Below are 6,000 nucleotides of genomic sequence, written 5' to 3' on the forward strand. Positions count from 1 at the left end.
ATGCACATATAATATACACATTATAGATGAGCTTCTGCAAATTTTTATGCAGCCTCACACATACTTTCATAAGTACAGCACATCCTAAGTTGCCACGTGAAGTTCAATATGTTATTTAACTATTTCCTGCAATCTTGGCAGATTCAGGGATGCATTCCCTATATGGCACTGAGTTGGTCTACCTATGGTGCTTGAGGTAATTCCTTGGTTTAAAGGATTATCTCAGCTATGTTCTCCAGGATGTAATGACCTGGCAGACTGATGATTCTGCAAGAAGCTCAGACATAAGGTAATTGCCTCTCTCCCGCTCTTCTAATACATATCAGCTATTAAATTTTAAGTATTGTACCAACGATAATCTGTTCTTTTCTGCAAGACATAATGCAGCCAACTATTATGCTATGTAAGATAAATCCACTTTTAACTGGTTACAGATTTGTTTAGTGGTAAAATTTTGATCTTTGCTCTTTTTTCTCCTGCATGTATACTTCAGTACTTTCAGATACCCATAGCTGTCTCCAGGTAATGTTTATAGTACTATTTCTTCTTCTTATCCTCCTAAAAGAGGATATAATAGAATAAATTTAACTATAGCTATATTACAAACATAAAGAGGACAAAACAATGTGTCTCATATAATCTATATTCATTACTACTTTTAAAATTCAGTAAAATGATAATTTTTTTAAAAAATCAGCTTAGTTACACCATAGTTCCCTACTATTACAGGCTTCAGAAACTGAAATCCCAATGCTGGTTATAAAAGTCTTCTTGTCTCATGTGTCTTATATCAGATCTTTACTTCATTCCCACATCCAGAAATCTTATTCAAACTTTTAATCTATTTCCCTGCCCCCACCCCTCAAAAACTGTCCCTCTCCATTGTCTGTAAAGCTCCAAGAACCACCTCCAAAATTCTGCCAAAATTCTTCCTTACCTTGGTCTTTTCTGTCAGGTTTTCATCCTGGATTTATAAAACTTGGAACGAACTCTAGTCTAGAAGAACTGGGTTCATCAACAGTACTAAAAACTTCAAAGCTGCAGCTGACTGTAGGAAAGACTGACACCCAGTGGCCTCTCTCTTCAAATTCCCCTATTCACATTTTCCATTGGCAAACTCTCCCTCATCCCTTCACTTCACTTCATTTTACATTCCTTTTGCCTTCTTTCCATAGCAAAAAAAGGACAAGGAGTTCAATTTTATCACACCATCATCTCTACAGACTGGGGACATCCCAACATGTCGTCACCTTCTTTGCCAGAAGACAGCAGGAGTAGCATCTCATGCAAATATTTACCCCTCCCCACCACATTCAGAACTCTTGGAAGGGAGGAAGAAGGATGAATATAGATACTGAACTTCTCCACAGAGCAGGATCCAATGTCTTAAGGACCACTCTCCTATTCAATGCATTTCAAACCAGCCTTAAAGCAGATGTGACTGCACACATCTGGATGTTCTGAGGTCTGGTCTCTGGTGTGGAAGAGACTGAGCCTCTGTGCATGGCATACACCATGACTGATCAGCTCCTTCCCAGCCCCCTAGTTAGCAGGAACCTCATACATCTAAACTGCTTGTTCCCACTGATGGCTCTGCTGAAAACACATTCACTTCTCAATCAAATTACTTCAGAATGCTGTTGATTCTCTATTATCTGCTCTTTGAACTTCAGCCGCCCTATTCTTTCCCACAATAATACCTTCACCACCTTCTTTGTCTGCCTAGATCATCTCCCATTTCAACTAAAATTTCACCCAAGATCTCCATCAGTGCTGTACTGGAAATGTTATATCTCCAGATCTCAGGAAGTGGGTCTGCCCCATGAAATCTCATCACCTAATAAATTATTTTGTTAGTCTTTAAAGTGCTACATGACTGCTGGTCTGTTTTGAAGGTACAGCCACCTGTTTCCTGATCTGCCTCTTTTGGTTTTTCTCTACTTTTTCTGATTCTCCAGATGTCAAGGTCACACCTTTGCCTGTTTGTTGCATTTGTGAGGAATTCATTTCCACATCCCTCTGAGACACGGAATTATTTCTTTAAATCACACCTTTAAATCCTTCTGTTTTCCTTTACTTATGACTCACTATCTTAAGCAAATGTGACACATTTTAATTTTATATAAAGGTTATTATAGGTTGCACCTCCCTCGTGTGATACCCTTGGGACCTCACCCATTCCGAATGAGGGTCTGCCTTCCTCCCAGGCCTGCTGCCCCGCCCTGTTGCTGACATCACACCCCTTAAGCCCTTGTCTCTGTCCTCCTCCATTTCAAACCCCTACAGTCTCCTTACCTCCAGCCTGGCCAGCCCCAGTCCCAGACATGGCCAGGCTGCTCTCTGTGGCCCCAGCTACTGGCCCTATGGAGGACAGTTCCAGCTACATGGAAGATGGTTCCAGCCCCAGCCAGGCTGCTGGCTGTGCCTGTGGCCCTGAGGACACTGGCTCCAGTCCTGTCCAGGCTGCTGGCCATGGCCCCGGGGGCACTGGTCTCATCCCCAGGTAGGCTGCTGGCCATGGCCTTGTGGCCACTGCCAGGCTGCTAGCTACAGACTCGGCCCCCTGAGCTACGCCCCCAGTAAAGGAGCCCCACTGGGCTCCCCTTCCAACAGCCTCCTGACCTGAGGCTCTCTGGTCCAGTAAAATCAATTTCTGGCCAGGCCCAGAAGGCTGTTATCTAACAACTTCCTTTGTTCTCCTGGAACTGGGGACTGAGCATCCACCTTATTATTCAAGTGGAAACTCCTTCCAGCTCCTGCCTTCAGTGGAATACATGGTCTGGTCACACTAAATCACAATGGCAGGAATCAGTCCGCTGGAGGGTAACAGATGTCATGAGTCTGTGGTCTCCTAGGAATTTTGCAATAGCTGGGACACTTCCTAATTCCTGGTGAGATTCTTTAGTTACTACTTAGGTTTATGTTGTCTCCATGTAGCTGCTGCCATTACAAAAGGAGAGTTTCCCTTCATGGGATGCCTTTGGGATGATTCAGCTATTATGCCCCACTCCCTACTCAGATGCAGGGGTGCAGCTGCATCAGGAACTTGCTGTAGATGTGAGGAACACATACTTCAGGTCTAGACTAAGGCTGTTTCTACACATTCACCTCTGTTGGAGGTTGTATGATAAGGAGGCAATTTGAACTAGGCTAATGAGGCTCTAAAGTGCATATTCAATGCCTTATTAGCATAATGGTGGCCATGCAAATTTCAAAGTGCAGACTTCAAATTACAGATTGACATTGTAGTTGGGGGCAGTTTTGAAATATGTGCCCCACTTTGACATTCCCTTACTCCAAACTAGTTTTGTGGGAATAAGGCAATGGCAAAATGGGGTGCTTATTTTGAAGCTGTCCCCAACTACACTGTCAATCTCCAATTAAAAGTCTACGCTTTGAAATTTGCACAGTGCCATTATGCTAATGAGGCACTGAATATGCACATTAGCACCTTATTAGCCTGCTTCAAATTGTTTCATTACTAAGTCACCTCCAATGGGATGTGGCATGTGTAGAAGCAGCCTAACAGGCTAGATCACAGACCCCTTTAAACATGAAGAGTAAAGTGAGGGGACATATCGACGACAGGGTACCTGAGAAGAGGAATTGAAAGAAGAGAAGGAATAGCAACAACCTATGGCTGGGTCTACACGGTGCGGCTTTCTTGACAGATCCATGCTAATGAGCAGCCTCGAAATTGCAAATGGCTGCTCATTAGTATGGTCATGCAGCTCATTAGCAGAGCTGTGTGAGAGCTCAGTCTTGGCAGAGGTGGGTGCTGGCAGTAAACAGGCCATGTGGACATGCCTCTGCCAGCAAAAAGCCCTTCTGTCACCAGACCCTTATGCCTTAGGCCCTTAGGCATAAGGGTCTGGTGACAGAGGGGTTTTTGCTGGCAGGGGCATGTCCACATGGCCTCATTAGTGCTGGCACCCACCTCTGCCGAGATCGAGCTCTTGTGCAGCTATGCTAATGAGCTGCAGGACCATGCTGAGCAGCCATTTGCAATTTTGAGGCTGCTTATTAGCATGGATCTGCTGGGAAAGCTGAACTGTGCAGACCCAGCCTAAGAGTTTAAGTTGGTTGTGGAAACAGACTAGCATGTCCCTTATGAGAAGAATTCGAATTCATTTGGATTCTGGGCATAGTCATGGTTTTAGCAGACAGCTGTGCCTTGCTCTATTGGAGAGACTCTTTTAAATATTAGCCCCTATTTTCTAGCATTTTTAGGGAAAAATCTTTGTGCTTAAAGTTTTAGAATGGTTTTAAACCCAAAGGCAACAATTTGAAAAAATTCAATTTTCCCTTGTAATGTTTCCAGGTGTGAAAGTGGGTGTTTGACCGAAATGTAAATTGTAAGCATTGTAAAGGTAAGTGTTGGGCTCTTTCTACCTGCCTGATGGCTTCCTAGTCTTTAGGATGCACTCAGGTCCTGTTTTCAAGCTCCCCCATATCCACAACCATAAAGCATAGAAAATGATTCTCAGAAAAAGCAAGCTGGGATTCTCACACAATGACAGGATTGCAAAAGGTGAGACTTGAATAAAAAAAAACCCAGCAACAACAACAAAACTAAACACACCTCTAAATATGAAACCTGTGATAAAATCATGAGTTGGCCACACTGTATATTCAATGGAATATTAATTATGTTCATGCATATACCTGCAACGTTTCCAGTGTTGTTGCAGCTGTATAGATCACAAGGTAGAGACACAGGATGCGGGAGGTTCCATATTTTACTGGACCAACTTCTACTGGTGAAAGACAAGCTTTCAAGCTCACCGTCAGACCCAAAGATTCTCTATCTCACAAATAGAAATTGGTCCACTAAAAAAATATGACCTCTTCTGCCTTGGTCCACTAATATCCTGGGATGGACATAGCTACAACAACACGGCACATATGACAGAAGCAGCTTTTCACTCCCACACAAACTAGTATTATTCATTATCAGCATAGAACTAGTCTGTAGAACCCTGCAAATACATGGACAGCTGCTTTATATCCACCTGTATCTGCATCTGAAGACAAGGACACAGATATCTGTGCCTCATATTTCTGGATACAGATACGAATTTTTCATCTAGAACCACAGATGTTCAGATGGACTCATCATACACAGATATGGATGCAGGTATCTATGGATCACTTTTTCAGATGCAGATATGGATGCAGATTTTTGTATCCATGCAGAATTATACAGTCTGTGACTCACAAAGCACTAGGACAAAGGAAGACCACCCTAACCCCTTAACTCTTCAACCAGTTATCCATATCTTGGGTAGCTGTGTAGTACAGGACGCCAGTAGTTCAGAGCCAAGAAAAGACTCAGCACAATTTATTCCTTCCTCTCCCTGGAGCTGACAGAGTAGTTATAATCTCACTCTTGGGATGATCCAGGAGAGTGCATTGTTGAGCATCTCTCTAGAATAGCCTTATGGCCAAACCAGAGTTGACCTCACAGGAACCAATACAAATTGGACAAACATAAATATGCTTGAAGGCTGAATTACTGTTGATGGTGAAACAGCAGCTTTAGAATTTTCTGAAACATGTTTGCGCCAATGAAAATTTTACACCGTACTATGGAATTATCATTGTTATTACAGTTTCATTTTTATATAAAGTCATTATGAGCAACGTTTTGAGATATAAGCTTTTTATATCTTTCTTTGTCTGAACAAAATTGCAATGGACCAGAAAATAAAAACATGAAGGATACTCACTCCTGTTACGTAGCGAGGTCTATACTGGATGGTTCCGAACAAGCCAAGTATGACTATAATAATGTGCACAAAATTTGCCAGGATTGGTGCCCACTGATACCCAAGGAAGTCAAATATCTGCCTCTCCAGCACACAAACCTGGGATTGAAAAAGCAACAGAATGCACAAATTAGAACAGGTCAGAAAAAAATAATGATACGAAAACATGTTCCTTCCCCAAACCAAGAAATTTGCCCTGAATGTAAAACTAGTTCAGTCAATAATATAATGA

General features: G+C 42.5%; 1 protein-coding gene across 2 annotated transcripts in view; it reads right to left on the minus strand.

Annotated features, from left to right (window-relative positions):
• Window positions 1–5,771, minus strand: part of NKAIN2 (sodium/potassium transporting ATPase interacting 2) — a 440,622-nt gene extending 434,851 nt beyond the window's left edge. For both annotated transcript variants that reach the window (XM_074988786.1, XM_074988787.1), the window contains exon 1: window positions 5,730–5,771. The gene's annotated coding sequence lies outside the window, so the exon portion shown is untranslated. The remainder of the gene's footprint in view (window positions 1–5,729) is intronic.
• Between the last annotated feature and the right edge of the window lie 229 nt (window positions 5,772–6,000).

Source organism: Carettochelys insculpta, chromosome 3 (assembly GCF_033958435.1).
Source record: "Carettochelys insculpta isolate YL-2023 chromosome 3, ASM3395843v1, whole genome shotgun sequence".
NCBI lineage: Eukaryota > Metazoa > Chordata > Testudines > Carettochelyidae > Carettochelys > Carettochelys insculpta.